At 48.7% G+C, this 18,415-nt stretch overlaps 1 long non-coding RNA gene across 1 annotated transcript in view; it reads left to right on the top strand.

Moving 5' to 3' along the window:
- The first annotated feature begins 766 nt into the window (after positions 1–766).
- LOC147666035 (uncharacterized) overlaps positions 767–18,415 on the top strand; it is a 46,936-nt gene continuing 29,287 nt past the window's right edge. The window contains exons 1-2 of the long non-coding RNA XR_015304937.1: positions 767–813; positions 15,352–15,396. This is a non-coding gene — a long non-coding RNA (uncharacterized LOC147666035). The remainder of the gene's footprint in view (positions 814–15,351; positions 15,397–18,415) is intronic.

Here is an 18,415-nt window from a genome sequence, read left to right on the forward strand (position 1 = left end):
AAAGGTCTACGCATACACTAGTGATTAGAGTTATCTCTCTAAACATAAGGAAGGGATACGAGTTCCTTCGTTATGAAACGGGCTGGGTCCCATGTTATGTTATGGTATGGCCAGTCCAGGCCAGTTTCTGAGTGTGAGAGCCTGAGGAGCGCTTTGCAGGGGGGCGATTGAAGTTTTGTTCCACTGTCCTGGCCACTGCACCCCCCCCCCCCCACATCATCCCCTCCCTGGAGTTCCACCTGGCCACAACAACAAGTCGTGACCCACTGACCCCACCAGACCCGATGGATGAGTGACGTCACCAGAGAGGCCCTGTGATGATCAAGGGGGCACAATTATACAGGCAAACCACTGCCAAAACACTTGTATGTCTTTAGCTAGGGGGGAGGGGGGGCACTGACTGTCAGGACTGGACCAATACGGCAATACCACTAAAGTTAACACTAAGCACTGCATACAAAGTCATTATCTGGGCATTATAAATAAATACTACTGTCTGTAAAAACACACACTTGCTGCGCAATTGCTGTCGGACTCGGTCGGGTTCGAAGTTAAATACTGACTAGAACATGACCGTTGTTGGCCCGCCCCCTCCTGCTAGCCTCGCCCACACTAGTGGTCCTCTAGTGCCGTCAATCCAGTGGTAGCGCGGCCGCAACCAATGGCGGCCCTGGGAGGACATTTGGCCAGCCCTCGCCGTAGCAGTGACGCGTTACGCGCTCGCCGCCCGCCCCGCGCCCCCTACGCGCGCCCCTCGTCGTCGTGCGTCACGGCCAGGGGCAGCGGGAACAACTGGAAAAGAGATGAATTCAGGTGAGGAAAGAATAAAGACCCGGCCTAGAGTCAGGACCCTCCTGGGGTCTGATGGATCGTGGTATTACTTCCTGCAGGATATTGTCAGGATGGAGACCTTACACATTGACACAGACCTTGTCGGCGGGAGCTTGTTGGATGGAGTTGGGTTTTGGGCTCTCTGGCTCAGCTCATTGGCTGCTTTTGGGCTCTCTGGCTCAGCTCATTGGCTGCTTTTGGGCTCTCTGGCTCAGCTCATTGGCTGCTTTTGGGCTCTCTGGCTCAGCTCATTGGCTGCTTTTGGGCTCTCTGGCTCAGCTCATTGACTGCTTTTGGGCTCTCTGGCTCAGCTCATTGGCTGCTTTTGGGCTCTCTGGCTCAGCTCATTGGCTGCTTTTGGGCTCTCTGGCTCAGCTCATTGGCTGCTTTTGGGCTCTCTGGCTCAGCTCATTGGCTGCTTTTGGGCTCTCTGGCTCAGCTCATTGGCTGCTTGCAGTTTTTGGTCTGTGCCATCTATGGGTACTCCTCTGCCAGGATATTAAGGAGGCCACGAGCGGTCAGCGTGTACTTCCTGCCTGTCCCATCATGGACATCTGATCACCAGAGACGCGGCCAGCCTGTACTTCCTGCCTGTCCCATCATGGACATCTGATCTCCAGACATTGCCTCCATGGTGGCTAGAAGCGGCCCGTGTGCTGCCGGTACTCGGCTTCAGCTACTATTTCCAGGCCATGGATCCATCCTCGCCTCATCTCCTTTATCCTTCGAGGGGGCTTCTTGGGACCACCTCAGGCACGGGCAGTTTCATTGGGCTTAGGGAAGGTTTAGTCTCAAAGAGGAACTTGTCCTTCACTGGTGAACTAGAAAGAGCTCGAACTGATCTCGGTTCTGTCCATCTGTTGGTTCATTTGCTTCTGCGCTTGACATGTTTGCTTTTGTTTCCAGGAACTCCATCACTGTATGATCCTGCATTACAAGACACTTAAGCTGACCTTTGCTGTTAGTTGGGTCGGATCTTGAGCTAAAAAAATACCAATGACTAAGGATAAAGAGGTTCAAAGCTGAACATAACTTGATGATGTGTTGGCTTTATGCCCTTCCGCTTGTGCTATACATGTGCTTGTGTCCAAGTTAGGGGCATCATGTGCGTTGTTTAAGGCTTGGATGTCTGCCCCCAATATAGTTCCGACTTGTGAAGGCCTTGGGCGCATTTACTCTGCTATAGGACCGACTGGGCTCTGAGCTGTGTGTTTCTGAATTTGAAAGTTCGTTATTTTGTGACCTTCTTTTGGTGCAGTTATATTCCTGTCTTTTTTAGGTTCCTACTTTATTTTTGCTGTTCCTAATTCTATTAATACTAATTCCGGTAAATATGCGCCCAGCTGCATTGGTGAATGCAGGGTGTGGAAATAACACTGATCGTATTGGGCCATTAGTATGAGGTCTTATGGTTTGCTCAATCTGTATTAGCATATGAAACCATCATGCAAAACCAGATCCAACACCAGGGAGTAACAATATGAATGGCAGTGTCTCACACAGGAACATACAAAGGGGTTTCTTTTGGTGGTCCTCAGTTGTTTACTGTACATGTAGATACGTGGCTCTTTTTTAACATTATTATTTCTATTGCTTGTTTTAGTTAACGCGAACCACCATCATGGATCAACCTTTTATTTGACTAATTTTATTTGCCAGTCCATTTTATACTGCGGATTTTTCTTGTTACCTCACTTAGTTATTTCAATTGAAGCTCCAGCAAGAAAATACCAGGTAGAGAAGGGCTTAGAGTGATGGAGTTCTGTGCATTGTAATTTTGAAATACTTTAGCTGGAGTTAATCCTTGGCAAAGGGAGCTCTAAGTATTACTAATAGTACAGGCTTTGTGTGCTGGGTTGGTTCTGATTGCTAGGTGTAATGTTTTCATAATTTTATTGTAATCATGAGTCCGCCGCCACAGACATTTGCACCAGTTTTAGTCCTTTTAGAGTGTCTCTTGTGTTAAGTCTATGCATAAAGATACGCATCTTTTATAACTACTTGTGTGGTGTCCTTTGTAGTGTCCTTCACTGTGTATGATCATAAATGCTTCACACGCTGCCTCTGAGATAAGCTTAGCTGCTCGTGCTACGTTACCACAGGGTTGAGCAGGTGTTATCAAAGGCTGTAGCCCCCTTACTCTGACTTAGGAAGAATGGTCCCCACTTGGACAATGGCCAGCCACTGCCAACTAGAGACCCCCATTTCCAACAAACAACCATTCCGATTTTGAGAAGAGTAAACATCTCAATGCCCATTAGATTCCCCCATGTTAGACTAATGTTCTGATTTGTTACCTTTGCCTCAAATTGTAAAGCGCTCTGATATCCTTCGGGTTCAAGTTCACGCTATATAAAACTTTATAAATAACTAAATGTAACTTTCATGATCGAGGTAACTGTTAGCAGCAATACTACGTGTCTCTCCTCGGAGACTCTTTCCAGTGCTCACCGTATTTACCCGTACATATATAACTGACCGAATCCGATATTCTGATCCGAAGTGTTAAAGATGTCAAATCATCCCTCACACACCAGGCACCAGATTGTTGTCCTCGCACTCGCATAATGATGCAATTGATGTGCACGTGCACCGTAGGAACCTGTGGTTCACATCAATTGCATAGTTATGCCGCATTAAATATACGAGTGCGACCGGCTATACTCATCATCTGGGGATTCATTTGCTTTCCCTTTCTGCAGGTAAGTGCACCTCCTTCAAAACCCTAACTCCTCGTCCTATCATTCCTCTTAGTATTGTAAATTGCTCCTCATCTCTTACCTGTTTTTGTATAGTTACAAATCGTTAAAAATGTTGTAATCTGCTATATTTCAATGCTGTTGATTGTTTGCTGATTTTTGGTTCCTGTGACTGCAATTATTTTATACTCATGTAAAGCGCTCTGATACTTCTGGTCCAGCCAGCGCTATATAAAACCTCAAAGAGAAATAAATAAATAATAAAAGTTCAATTACCAGACAATCAGGCAGGTACCAACCTCTTTAGGGAGGACTGACTGGTGCAGCCGCACCTGGTGCTGACCTGGGGGGCGTTGTGTGAAGAAATAACTTCTGGGTTTAATAGCACCTGCTGCAAAGTACCTTGTGGGTAGTGTGTCCAGCAGTTTTCAGGCAACAATAAAAATGGCAAGTTAACTCTGGTGGTTAATGTTCCTGCTAGAGAGATCAGAGTTTGGGCTAGTGGCTAGTGACAGTTTTGACTCAACATAAAGTAGCACAAAGGGTTAATAAGTCTGCTGCAAAGAACATGTACCATGCAAATCACATAACTGTATTTTATGTGCGTAGCTCAGTGGGTTACTGCTTTTGCCACAGACATGTTTTTGTAACCAGCAGTTCCTAATATAACGCAATGACCAATAAACTGTCATCAAAGAGCTGCAGGCAAACTGCATGCTATAGGTTAGAACATTATTTTTTCCCCAGTTTCTCATTATCCAAATGCTGCTAAAAAATGTTTGTTTGGGTAGAAATATATTCTTAATATTAAAGCCAACCCCAACCACTGAGGTACCTTTTTAATCCTGAGTTTGTACTTCTCCAGAATTCATTCTTAAAATGTACTGCCTACCAGTGTGGGTGATAAGTGATTTCTACACCCTGCAATTCACATTGTCTTATGTATTATTTCATAAAGACTGATTTTACACACATATAATTAATTGTCTCCATATGTAATGGGTGTGTGTTGTAAAGTGCTCACACAACCTACACTGCCTGGTAAGAGTAGCGCTATGAAAAACAAATGAAATGCCTATGAGAATGGCTATGCAGAGAAGAAGGGCACTGTTGGAGGGTGTTGGCAAGGGATTCCTCGGAGAAGGAGATGATGGGGAGTGCCAAAAAAGACTGTTGCCCCTGGCGCCACCAGCGCCTTCTTCATGTCAGAGTTTACTATTTGTACTCCTTTTCAAAGGGGTTAAAGACTGGGCCCCTGCACTTTAAACCCTTGACCCACGCAGGTGCTTATTTACATGTCACGACTAGTGCAAGCCCTGTCCATAAAGCAGGGTACAGTGTATTTAAACGGTTTGGCATATACTTTTAAGTTTTATATGCCCCAGAATAGGTGAGATTCAATTGCTACCCTTGTTCTGTGTGTGATTCTAGAATGTTTCACAATCCCATGACTTTAGTGATGTACAGGCAACATTGCAGGCAGCACCCACACTCTGAAAAGTGTCCCAGTGCCACTTGTCTGGGTGCCTTTGTGTGAATTTTTCATTCTTTCTGGCCAGGGGCCGTGTTCGACATTTCCATGCTTTCTGGTAACTTATGTGTGACGTTTCCATGCTTTCTGGCCGGGGTGCCTATGTTTGATATTTCCATGCTTACTGGTCTGGGTGCATATGTGTAACGTTTCCATGTTTTCTGGCCCGGTGTGACCAGGCCTGGGTGTGATGTTTCCAGTACTTCTGGCCTCTGTGCCCTAGGTGCTAGTTATAAGATGCTCTTGTGTGACATTGCCACAGTTTCTGCCCTCAGGATATAAAAATCATGTAATGTTTGCACATTGTCTTGAACATTTTATCCTCTGAACCTTTGCACAGTTGTTTGAAGTTAAGTGTTTTTTTAAATGTCTTTATACTATTTTATATTAATAATACATTTTGTGCTCGACATTTCATTTTTTAGCGTTCTCTGTAGGAATGTCTGTGATTTATGACTGGGTATCCTGGTGCTCCATAAGGTGATCATTTAGTATGCTTTAAAAGTTAATACAATCTAATATGTAATGAAAAATGTGTGAAAATGCATTGTTTTGGCCTTTCTGTCCCCAACATTTTCTTGGGGGCGAAAACCCCCCAGACTCCCCCTAGTAGTGGTTGCTCACTGCGCTTGCTCGCTACACACCATATGGGGGCTGGTCTCACTTTTACTTTGTTCTCTCTGATTCACTCCTTGTGTCTATTTTTGGTGCTCTCTGTAAGAATGTCTCTGGGTACGTATGACTGGGTGGGTAACCTGGTGCTCTTTAAGGTCATCACCTACTATTTACTGTGCTTTAAAAGTTGATACAATTAAATATGTAATTAAAAATGTGCTGTAAAATGCACCATTTTGGTGGGTTTTTTCCCAAAATTCCCCCCCCCCAAATTCCCTAGTAGTAATCAAGCACGCTCGCACGCAACGCGCCGGACAGGGGCTGGTCTGACAATTTGCCAGGGCTGCTTTGAGTTCCCAGTCCGGCCCTGATCCAGGCTTTCAGGGCCTTGTAGTAATCCTCCTTGTTCTTGCACCCTGTACGTGGAACCTTGAATTTTTTGCAAAAGAACGTCAGTTCTTTTTTTGTGTAGTCATCCAACTTTGACGCATCCCATTCTATCTCCAACACCTCAGAGGCTACAGATATTGCCCTCTCCACGCTGTTTGTGCCAGGCATGGCTTCAAACAAAAGGGATCTTCTTCCAGCAAAGAAAAAAATTAAAAAGTCTGTGGCTAAGTTACTGGATTGTATCACTATGCAATGGTCAATAATCACTGCATGGACACTGCAAATGTAAATTCGTGATCCTTACCGCTGCGTCCAATGTTAGAATTGGGGCTCTCTGGTTGGCACAGGTATGTACTTGCGACAAGCAGGGACCCTCTTCTCTAAGTCAGGGCGAAGGATTACCCTCTAAAAATAACCCCTGCTTACCCTCTAGGTAGTGTGGCACAAGCAGTCAAGGCTAATCTTTAGAGCACATAGGGTTAAACATTTGCAGTATCACACACAATAACCACCAACCCACCACACAATGACACCAGACTGTATTCTTGTAAAAATATATCTCCTTTACATAGATTTAAAGCAGGCTTGTAAATACAGTCTTTGTACAGTTCAAAATGGTTCCAGTTGCTTGTTCAGGTTGCCACAGTTCTTGTTCAGCTTTAAAAATAGTTCTTACACTTCAAAAGGGGTGCCACAGTTCTTGAAGGCAATCTTTGGGGCCTTCTACCCAGTTCCAGGAGAGTACATTGCTCCCTAGCGCTTCTGTGCGCTTCTTTCGGTTCCTAATTCAAGGCCCAATCAACCCTCGCGCCTTTCACGTGAGCAGGTGTGCGCGGCGTACACTACAATGGCCGGAATGAGAAGTACCAGCCACAAGCGCACAATTCTCAGTGCACACCCCAGGCTTGATCAACTTAACTAGGATGATGAGCACAGAGTCTGGAAACTTCAAAAAGCGGACAGTCAAGTGTGGCAATCTTTTAGAAGTGGCCGCTCAAGGACTTGGGCATGGTTTGCAGCGTACCGACTCCCTTTGGGAGAGTTAGTGCACCTCGTAGGGCTGAGAGGTGTCTCGTAATACCACGGGCAAAAGGGCCTTGCGAACTCTCGCGTGTGTCGTGTGTCACGCGTAACGCGCGGTGAGAGTACGAGGCGTTCGGGTGGCTGTACGACTCGAACTGAGCTGCGGGATGGCTTCACGGAGTCTCACAGTTCAGAGCGCACAAAGCGGGGGGCCAACAGGGGACGAGGGGTGCGCGCCTAATGGACTCCGTGTCCAGAGGGCGGCGGACCTCAATAGCAAAACAGTACCCTAGAGTACTTGAGAGGGGGGTTCCGGGGCGGACAATGCCGGGGTCGATTCCAGGTCCCACGTCGCGGTGTCTTCCTCTGTAGATTCGAGCTACGGCTCGGCTCAGGAGGGCAGCGTTGCATTGAGGGTCAGGTCTTTCGGCGAAGGGCTCCTGGTCTGGCAAGAGGGGGCAGGGCCCCGGGCAGCAGTGTGAGACGCGAACAAAGCCTCTCTACGCTCAGCGTGTATTCCTTCTCTCCCCGTGCCGCTGCAGTTTACGAACGGTTGCGCTGGGGCTTCAGGGCAACTTCTTCTTCTGTGGAGTTCTGCAGTTAGGCAGGCGACAGGTACGTTGCTTGGGCCAGCGAGGCTGGTCTTTGCGATGTCAGCTGGGGCCCGCCCGGCAGCTTCTCTTTCCAGGAGGAGTAGCGCCCACTGTTCCTGGGGCACAGTTCAGGGGGCAAGTTCCACAGCAAGCCCTTGGAGATTGTCTAATGCACAAGTAGTTCAAAAAGTCTTAGTCTTTTCCTTCCTCTCTCCTTCTGCAGCAAGGCACCCACCACAGGCCAGTCTCTCAGGATTAGAGACAATACTTCTCCATGCAGCTTTTTCCAGGCCCTTCTCTTCAGGCAGAGTTTCTTCTTGGCGTCAACAGGATCGGATTTACAAGGAGCAGGGCTCCTACTTTTATACAGCATTTTCTTTGTTCTTACAGGCCAGGGGGGCCTCTGCATAACTTCTTTCAGTCTCTGAGCACTTTGTTGGGTGTACTCTGGTGTCTTCTTTCAGTGCGAGGGGCAGGCACATCAGACGCTCCACAGGAGGTCGAGCCAGCATTGTGTGGACAGGGGCAGCCAGGAGTACCTTGTTGACAGTGCTTCTCCCTCCCTGGGCCAGGTGTCGGCTGAGTCATCAGTCACTCCCCAGGGGGCGGAGCCAGCATTGTGGTGGCAGAGCACAGCCCTATTCAGAGTCCACGGGCACTCCCACCTCCCACTAAGGTGTAATCCTGGCATTCACCACCTGTCATCCCCCAGCCCTGTCACTCACATATCCCAGACAGTCAGATACACATCCAAGCAGAGGCAGGCTGAAATGGTTAGGCAAGCAAATGCTAACACGAACTTTCTAAAAGTAGCATTTGCAAACACAGGATATTAAAATAAACTTTACTAAAAGAAGTATATTATTCTGAGTTCAGGCATATTAAACTTGACTTTCTACCATGTTCCCTGGGCCTGCTGGGATTATAGAGTGTAATAATTCCAGCAGCCCATCTCGGCCTAAGAGAACAGGTAGCCTTACAATAGTGAAAAACGAATTTGGCAGTAATTCACTATAAGGACATGCCATACACATCAGGGCTTGTCCTACCTTACACTTACAGTGCACCCTGCCCTTGGGCCTACCATAGTGGTGACTAATATGAAGTAAAGGGAAGGTTTAGGGGCTGGCAAGTGTGTGCATGACAGTACCAGGCTGCTTCTGTGGGTGGCGCAACCAGCGCTGCAGGCCCACTAGCAGTATTGGTATTTACAAGCCCTGGCACTCCTGGTGCACTTTACTGGGGACTGACAGTAAATCCAATGAGCCAATCATGGAGATCAATTACAGGTACACTTTATATTGAGAGCACTTGCACTGCTGCACGGATTGGCTGTGGCGCAGTGCCCTGAGCAGCTAACACCAGCAAAACATCTGAGGCACATCAGCAAAAAGTGGAAGGGAGACTCACGCCAAGGTGCCAGGTCTAACGCACACACAGGGGGGGGCTGCCCTCTAAGCAGTCGATACTGCAGCTGTCAATCACCGGTGTGGCACCATGGAGGCCGGGTTCAATAGTCCGGATGTGCCGGCGTAGAGTGCAGTCATGTGACGTCAGGAGGAACTAGGCAGAAGCGGCGGGGGCATCTGAGAGAGTACAGGCGAGACTTGAGTCTCTCTCATGCCATGGCCGGGCCACAAGAGGGGGCATGAATGAACTTGTGCAATGGGCATATGGCAGCTGGCGCTCGCAAAATAGACTGCCGCGAATTGTGTGATCCAGATTCGATAGACCCCACCGGCCTTCTTGGGAGCTTGCAGCATTTCAGTTATGGCAACATTATTTATAAATATGGCAGAGCTCGCATGCAGTCTTGGCTAAACTCCAAATAGCATGTGAAGCTGTTTTTTACCAATTATAATCCCTTGAATAACAAATGAAAGGACACCACACGAGGTATATATCAAATATATATGTATTTATTTCTAACACAACCCCTCTGCACTCTTTGAGGTTAGAGGTAAAAGTACATCACAAGTTACTTAATTAGCATAGGATAAGTTGCACAATTTACAGTAATGCCCTAGAGGCCTCACAAACCATATACTAAAATAGGGGTATAAGAACCACGATAAATAGTGAGCAGGCCTAGAGAATCGCTGGGGCTACACTAGACAACCAAAGGATAGGAGGTAGGAGACCAACGGGAGACACATCCAGTGTCTAAACAATCGCGAGTTGCCATTGACAAATGGGAACGTAAAAGTTACAAAGTTACAGTTTTAGGGCACTTCCGGATGGACTACGACAAAACCCCTTTAGACTAGGACACTTCAAGAGTCAAGACCCACGGGAGCACCGGAGTACTCGTGTTACCTCACCCAGGGAAGCCGGGTGCATAGGTGCTTTTTGATGTCTAGTTTTGTCAATGTTTTATATGGAAATCTGCAAAGAAGTGCTGCAGGCTACCAGAGGAAAAGTGTCCAGGTGGATCGAGAAACTGAAGAACCTGAAAGCAGAGAGGGCAGAGTCTGGGTCACTAGCCAGTGACCCGGAAGGAACCAGAAAGGAACCAGGCATTGTAGAGGAGATTTCAGGTGAAGAGGTAAAGCTTGTCTCTGCAGCCACGAGGACCAGGAGGTGTTGACGATGACCAGGAGCTGGATTCGAACTGTCCCACAAAAAGTCTAGTTGACTGCGGCATCGGTATCCAGATTGGACACAACAAGCTTTGGCAAACGCAACCCATGCAGGAAGTGAATATTGGCTTCGAGTCAGACCAGCACGGTCTTGGGCGCTTCTCCTTTGGAGGAAAGCTGGAGCAAGCCTGCAGCAACCAGGCCAGTGTTGTAAATTCAATAGAAAGTCTTCAGAGGGCAAACTAGCCAGCGGGCTAGCAACTGGAAAGACGTGTCAAGCTGAAATGCAGGAGCAGCCCCACGTGACACTCGTAAAGGGGTGAGTTTGGAGCAAACTGTGATCTGGTCTGGGGCTTCTCGTACCCCAATGCACAACTTCAAGTTACCTCAGGAGTCAATGCAGTTAGCAAAATGCAGGATGTCCAGGGTGTCCGGTCCCACATCTCTCGTGTCAACCACTGGTCTCAGCTTTGCTGTGGATGTGGATCTGAGTCAGGGAAGTCTGGAAGTCCAGTTCCTGTGTCGCTGAGTCTTCGGATTCTGGCAGGAGCGTCGACAAAGCAGACCGGCAAGTTCCTGGTGGTGCCTGTTTGCACAGGGTGGTCACTCTTTGACCACAAGGGAGATGTCTTCAGTCTTCTCGTCGAAATAGAACGTCGAAGGTCCAAGAGTTCTGTATCAGTTTCATTCCAGGATAATCTAAAGTCCTGGGGACACAGCTCCTATCTTTATACTAAACTAAAGGGCTGGATTACCTGCTAGGTCCCTCCTATGGGTGGACCTGGGAAGGGGGTGGTTACACCCCTTTCCCTTTGTCCAGTTTTGCGTCAGAGCAGTGCTGGAGTGCCCCAGCAACTGGTTTGAACCGGGCTATGCATGGAGCACCTTGTGTGCCCCCGGCAATGTCTGGAAAAGCATCTTTCCATTCAACCCACCCTGCCCCAATACACTACAGGCTGTCTCGGGAGGTGCTAGCACCTCCCTCGACAGGAAACCTATTGTCCAGGCTCTTTGCTGGAGTTTCCCCCAGCAGCAGGAGGTTACTCGTGTCTATGGAAGCAGCATCCAATTTGTGATGCTGAGGCTCTGTTTAACTTTAATCGGGTAAAGCAGTAACTACACGTCTTCTCCCTCTAGAAGGGTGGAATGCTACCCCCGCCGCCAGGACTGGCGGGGTGGGGGGTAGTATTCCAAAGTGTTTGTCACCTTACACATGTTTTGATAAAGCCAAACTAAAGTTAGCATTAACCGCGAGGATTATAATGCACTTAAGAGCATATGGTATGGCTATATAATAGAACAGATCTAAGGAGATGGTTCCGAAAGCTGCAGAGGGGCTCAGCTCTTGCTATGGCACCCTCACACAAAACCAACACTCTGCCTCCAGGATTGTTAAGGCCTGCCATAGGAGTGACTTATAGGTTACTATGTGTCTATATATAAGGTAGATATAGATTTACTATATCTAAGTAAGGGGTGATTACACCACCTTACCCAAGCTGAGTGATCAGCCTGTGGTGTCAGTTTGGAGGGCCAGCCAGGGCTGGCATAATACATGCTGCAGCCCCTGGTAGGCCTTGGATACACCTATGCCCTGGGTACCTATGGTACACTATACAGGGGCTCACAAATGTGACCCAATACCCAATCTGGTATGTACCTAAAATACATGGTATCAATTTAGAGAGAGAACAGCTGGGCTGTGGGTCTGATTAGCAGGCCCACAGCCACACTAAAGTCGAAACACCAGAAAATCACAGCAAAAGTGGGGGTGACCATAGGAAGCAGACCCTACTCCTACAATGTTCATGCCTCAAGGACACAGCGCCCAGAAGTCAGTCAGTAGTGCCTCTGAGGGGGTCATGTTTACGCCTCAGGGACACAGCGCCCAGAAGTCCATCAGTAGCGCCTCTGAGGGTCAGTGTTCATGCCTCAGGGACACAGCACCCAGAAGTCCGTGAGTAGCGCCTCTTAGGGTGTCATGTTGATGCCTCAGGGACACAGCGCCCAGAAGTCTGTCAGTAGCGCCTCCGAGTGTCATGTTCATGCCCCAGAGACACAGCGCCCAGAAGTCTTTCTATAGCCTTGCTGTGTCTCATGTTGTCCCCTTCTTTAAAGAGGCCACTTCGTGGTCTCTCCCAGCTGCATCTATTGAGCTAATGAATCCTTGCACCCCCACCCCCCTAGAGAGCGATGAGCTGATGTATCCTTGCACCCCACCCCCCTAGAGAGCGATGAGCTGATGTGTCCTTGCACCCCTCAGAGTGCAATGAGCTGATGTGTCCTTGCACTCCTCAGAGTGCAATGAGCTGATGTGTCCTTGCACCCCTCAGAGTGCTATGAGCTGATGTGTCCTTGCGCCCCCCCTAGTGTTCTGACATGAAGTATCCTTGCACAGCCCCCCCCCCCCCCCCCGAGTGCTAGCATTGAACTGCCCTTTCTGACTCCTTCCTCTGTGTCTGGGCCTCGTGTGCCAAGTCCTGATGTGGCCTGTGCATGCAGGGAACGCAGGCCTGTGGCTTTGACATGCTTTCAGCTGTTCTTAAAGAGAATCTCCATTCTTGTGCTTGAATAGACCACGAATGCGGTCAAACTGAGCCAGAGAGCGTCTCGAACCGGAACAGAAAGGAGTCCCGGGCACAACACTCAGCGTGGCCACATTAGAGAATTGGCTGAAAATGTGGCCCACGTTAGCAAAGTGGGCAGTTCTGACTTGGTAAGGACAGCTGTAGAAGTGCTCTGGCAGGGATGGAAGACAGCTTGGCTTTGAGCTTGCTGCAGGTAACATCGCAATGACCTGTCCCCAGCCCTCAGACACTGCCCCCACACTGACCTGTCCCCATCCCTTTTGCACTGCCTGGTCGCAGTGACCTGTCCCCAGCCCTCCGGCACTGCCTGGTCGCCCTGTGGGCCAGTCCGACACAGACACATGAGAAACAAACCAGGTGCTTTCTTTAATGGTCGTTTGCCATCAAAGCTTCTAACCTTTGTAAAAAGAGCGAGACGGCAGCAGAGCCCCGTGAGCAATCCCAAACTTTGCCTAACTTTATTGATTTCCAGAGAAGGAACCTGGAACCAGCTGGAACAGTGCACTCCTGTCTAGAGATCTCCCATAAACCTGTGGGTCTGAGAGGGGAGCTTTCTATGGCCCTGATTACACTCAAACCCTTGATAGTTGCACTATCTGTGATACCAAAATATTGATGGCAACTCATTTGTGCAATGAACCATGCACTCCTGCATGTGTCCCAAGTGGATTTCGGCAGAGTTTGCAGGATGAAAAATGGCCGATAAATCATCTGATCAGTGGCGATGCTAAAGGAGGCAGTTGAGACCCATGCCCAGCTCTGTCAAGACTCTAACTGGGTTCCACCACCAAACACATTGAATATATCAAGGGGCAACAACACTGAAAAAAACAAGCAATGGTAAATGCATTAGGTTTCGCCTGGGGGGAAAATAATACGTTCAGAGGTGGTGGAGCAGAGTAATGAGTGCAGAGAGAATGGTCTGAGTCCTCTCTGTGCAAGAATGAAGGTTAAGTGTCGAGCGCAGAGAATGGTGTGAGTACTCTGTGCAAGAATGAAGGTTGAGAGGTGCAGAGAGAATGGTGTGAGTCCTCTCTGTGCAAGAATGAAGGTTGACTGCAGAGAGCATGGTGTGAGTCCTCTCTGTGCAAGAATGAAGGTTGAGTGCAGAGAGCATGGTGTGAGTCCTCTCTGTGTAAGAATGAAGGTTGAGTGCAGAGAGAATGGTGTGAGTCCTCTCTGTTCAAGAATGAAGGTTGACTGCAGAGAGCATGGTGTGAGTCCTCTCTGTGCAAGAATGAAGGTTGAGTGCAGAGAGAATGGTGTGAGTCCGCTCTGTACAAGAATGAAGGTTGAGCGCAGAGAGAATGGTGTGAGTCCTCTCTGTGCAAGAATGAAGGTTGATAAGTGTCGAGTGCAGAGAATGGTGTGAGTCCTCTCTGTGCAAGAATGAAGGTTGATAAGGGTCGAGTGCAGAGAGAATGCTGTGAGTACTCTGTCCAAGAATGAAGGTTGATAAGTGTCTGAGGCAGAGAGAATGCTGTGAGTACTCTGTCCAAGAATGAAGGTTGATAAGTGTCTGAGGCAGAGAGAATGGTGTGAGTACTTTCTGTCCAAGAATGAAGGTTGATAAGTGTCTGAGGCAGAGAGAATGGTGTGAGTACTTTCTGTGCAAGAATAAAGGTTGATAAGGGTCGAGTGCAGAGAGAATGCTGTGAGTACTCTGTCCAAGAATGAAGGTTGATAAGTGTCTGAGGCAGAGAGAATGCTGTGAGTACTCTGTCCAAGAATGAAGGTTGATAAGTGTCTGAGGCAGAGAGAATGGTGTGAGTACTTTCTGTCCAAGAATGAAGGTTGATAAGTGTCTGAGGCAGAGAGAATGGTGTGAGTACTTTCTGTGCAAGAATAAAGGTTGATAAGTGCCTGAGTGCAGGGTGAAAGTGCTTCATTGCATGGGGATTGATGTGAGTTTGGTGCTGAATGAAAACTGAGTACAGGATGAGAGATGTAGCCCTGTCTAAGGTAAGATGTGTGTGAGTTACTTCCTGTCTGCTTTCAAAGAGAGGGGTAGGGACATACCCGAGTTTGCGGACAGTTGAAATGAAGCAGATGGAACTTTACCCCTTCCAAGATCAGCGTTTCGACCATAGCTGCGATCATGTAGAAACTATTTCATAGATTGAAATATGGAGTGAAAGTGCGTTGCAGTGTTCACCGGGGGTAAAGGCCAGTCTTCCAGAGAAGAGGCATTATGTGCTCAGTTTCCATAAGGGAGCCCACCAGGGTCTGCTTAAAAGGGTCCCCCGTGTGAATATATGTAGAGATTGAACCTATGTGAAATCTTCAAGTAGACTACACTAGATACCCAAAGATTTACAAAAAGAGGGGTTGAGATATAGGAACCGCCTCCTTCACTCCTAGTGATTTCACAACAGGGCAAAATGTGTGACTATCCTGTAGGAATGCAATTACAATTCAAAGTAACTAATGTGCAGTCTATTAACTAATCAATATCTGCTACTGCTGGTAGAACTATTAACGTTTCTCTTCTTTTTAATGCAGGTGGAATCAACAACGCCTTTACTCTCAACTGGAGCAACAACACAGGCAAGTTTTCGCTTATTGTGGAAGTTTTTGCTTATTGTTCTAATTATTTAAACCTAAGACTCTTCTAAAAGAACCCTCTGAATACGAACCATGAGTGCTATTTGGGGTCTGAGCAACGGAAACAAAGTTTCGAAAAACTGAGTAGTGTCTTTATATATTTTGAAGTTTGCTCCCAGAGCTGTACTTGCGTCACTGGAACTGTCTTGACTAATCTTTCAACTCTGCAAAGAAGCTGCTGGTGCAAGGACAGCTCGTGAATCTTCTAGCTCAGAACTCCTTTGAAAGCAGCTGAGAGGACTACCAACGGTTTAACAAAACAAATTCACTAAACTACAGTTTCTCTGGAGGAAACGCGGACTGAACACCAAGCACTGCTGCAACAGTAATGGTCTGGCTGTGTCGGGGGCTCTGGCTGTGTCGGGGGGGCTGTGGGGGGGCTCTGGCTGTGTCGGGGGGGCTCTGGCTGTGTCGGGGGGGCTCTGGCTGTGTCGGGGGGGCTCTGGCTGTGTCGGGGGGGCTCTGGCTGTGTCGGGGGGGCTCTGGCTGTGTCGGGGGGGCTCTGGCTGTGTCGGGGGGGCTCTGGCTGTGTCGGGGGGGCTCTGGCTGTGTCGGGGGGGCTCTGGCTGTGTCGGGGGGGCTCTGGCTGTGTCGGGGGGGCTCTGGCTGTGTCGGGGGGGCTCTGGCTGTGTCGGGGGGGCTCTGGCTGTGTCGGGGGGGCTCTGGCTGTGTCGGGGGGGCTCTGGCTGTGTCGGAGGGGGCTCTGGCTGTGTCGGGGGCGGCTCTGGCTGTGTCGGGGGCAGCTCTGGCTGTGTCGGGGGGGCCTCTGGCTGTGTCGGGGGGCCTCTGGCTGTGTCGGGGGGGGCCTCTGGCTTTGTCGGGGGGGGGCCTCTGGCTGTGTCGGGGGGGGGGCCTCTGGCTGTGTCGGGGGGGGCCTCTGGCTGTGTCGGGGGGGCCTCTGGCTGTATCAGGGGGGCTCTGGCTGTGTCGGGGGGGTCTGGCTGTGTCCAGCGTTGGCATAGTACATTGTTGGAAACGCATAGAGCTGGAAGTGCACAGGGCTGACGGTGTAGACGGCACGGTGCAGTTCCTCTGCAGTGACAGGTTTCATTTGCTATGCTCACCAAAAGAGGACTTGAATGTTTGAGGAATGTTGCTCTAGAGTGTAGTGATGAAGGTCCACTCAGGAAGGTTGTATTTCAGGATGCTTTATTCATAAAGATAACAGGTTGTGAGGTACAGGACATCATGAAGATTTGTGGTAGATCAGAGCCCCACCAGGAGCTGCCTGTCAGCTGCTCAGCCCATGACCATCTGTCGCTCTGCTCCCTCAGTCCCAATATCCCGAGGCATCATCAGACTCCAACATGCCAATGAGTCAGAGCTCCGGCACTGGCAGAGCAGGGCTGGTAAAGCACCTTACAGTATAATATGCAGGATACTACATAGAGCCTATGACTTTTTCACAAATTTACCTTAAAGTTGTGTTTCAAAATGCACTCTTCGACTTGATTTTTTAGGTCTCGTGGTGAACTGCGCACATGCGCAGTCGAGCTCGCGAGATTTTATGTTTACAGAGTACTTTCACTAGCGAGGTTAAGCCCCGCCCCTCTTTTCCATGGGCTGGCGTCACTATTCATGCTAAACGGTGGCCAGCCATTGGAAAAGAGGTATTAGTGATATACTCTTTTCTCTTTTGAAGCCGTCCCACTTGGACTGGCTTCCTTGACTTATGTGTGTTATCATCTTTATGGGTCCAAACAGATGGCCCCATAAAGAAGATAAACCTTTTATGGCAGCCGTCCAAGTGGAACGGTTCTAAAAGAGAAAACTCGGCATTGTGATGAGCGCACTTTGGGTATAATCCTGGTACGCATGCTTTACTTTTAACATTAAAAGTAAAGCGCTGGTGCCACGATTATACCAAAAGTAAAGAAACAGAAAAAACATCTATTTCTTTACTTTTAGTATAATTGCGGCATCCGCGCTTTAATTTTAATGTTAAAAGTGAAAATCGGGTGCCGGCTGCCTGGCGAGCGTTTACCCTGACTGATACGGCTTGTTTTTAAGTCTCTACTGCTGATAAATGCACATCACACTATGCGCAGAGTGCAGTATGGTGGGTGCAGTATGGTTTAAAGCACCATAGCACCCATGCAAGCAGCAGAACACAGAAACACAAGAACTGGGGGCAGATAGAGGGTCCTGCCACCAGGACGTCCCCACCCTAGCCCCGCCATTGCGTGTGTGTCTGAGCCGTAACCATATACTGTTGTGAGCCGTTTCACAACCAAGTGTGCGGATGTTATTAGGCAATGCAACAACACTCGCCACCCTCCCAACCCAGGCTGCAAACAGATTTCCAGCTGAGCCCCTCAACTACTAACCCACTTCCTGCCCCCCCTCTCTGGCCCTGAGGGTGTATCCGGGGCAACTGAACCGCGTTCAGTGCAGTTCTGTCGGGGCACCTTAGTCTGAACACAAGCACAGCTGCCCATCAGAGGAACCTAAAGGACATTGGGGTGGGCTGATAGGGCAGCCCACAGATCTGGGGGTGGTTGGCTTCCTCCCACACCCCTGCCTATCAATCTGGGATTCAACCCCTTAGCTCCAGACGTCGGTCAGGTCAGACATTTGTCGCTCATTCCGAACGCGCAAGTCTACCCCCAAAGTAACACAAGTCTGGTGGGTGTAATAATAATAATGGGGATATTTTATGTAGTGACACTACATGCACAATTGCCTGTGTGCTTCACTAGGACGCGTTGTTAATGCTCAACTGAATGTTGTAAGTTGTATCAAATACTGGAATGGTGACCGGCTCAGACGTGACACGGGGTGCAGTCAGTAGATCTGTGCAACAAGTACGCGACCGACCCTGCTATCTGTTCGGCGTGTGGTTTTGTACAGTAATTTAACAGGGAACCCAGCCTGCAGTACGGTATTTAACAGGAATGCATTTCTTTATTGGGTTTACCTATTGGAACGCTTCGCGAAATATTGTGATAATCTAAGCGCTTCA

The sequence above is a fragment of the Lissotriton vulgaris genome, unplaced genomic scaffold (assembly GCF_964263255.1).
Source record: "Lissotriton vulgaris unplaced genomic scaffold, aLisVul1.2 SCAFFOLD_303, whole genome shotgun sequence".
Classification (NCBI taxonomy): Eukaryota; Metazoa; Chordata; class Amphibia; order Caudata; family Salamandridae; genus Lissotriton; species Lissotriton vulgaris.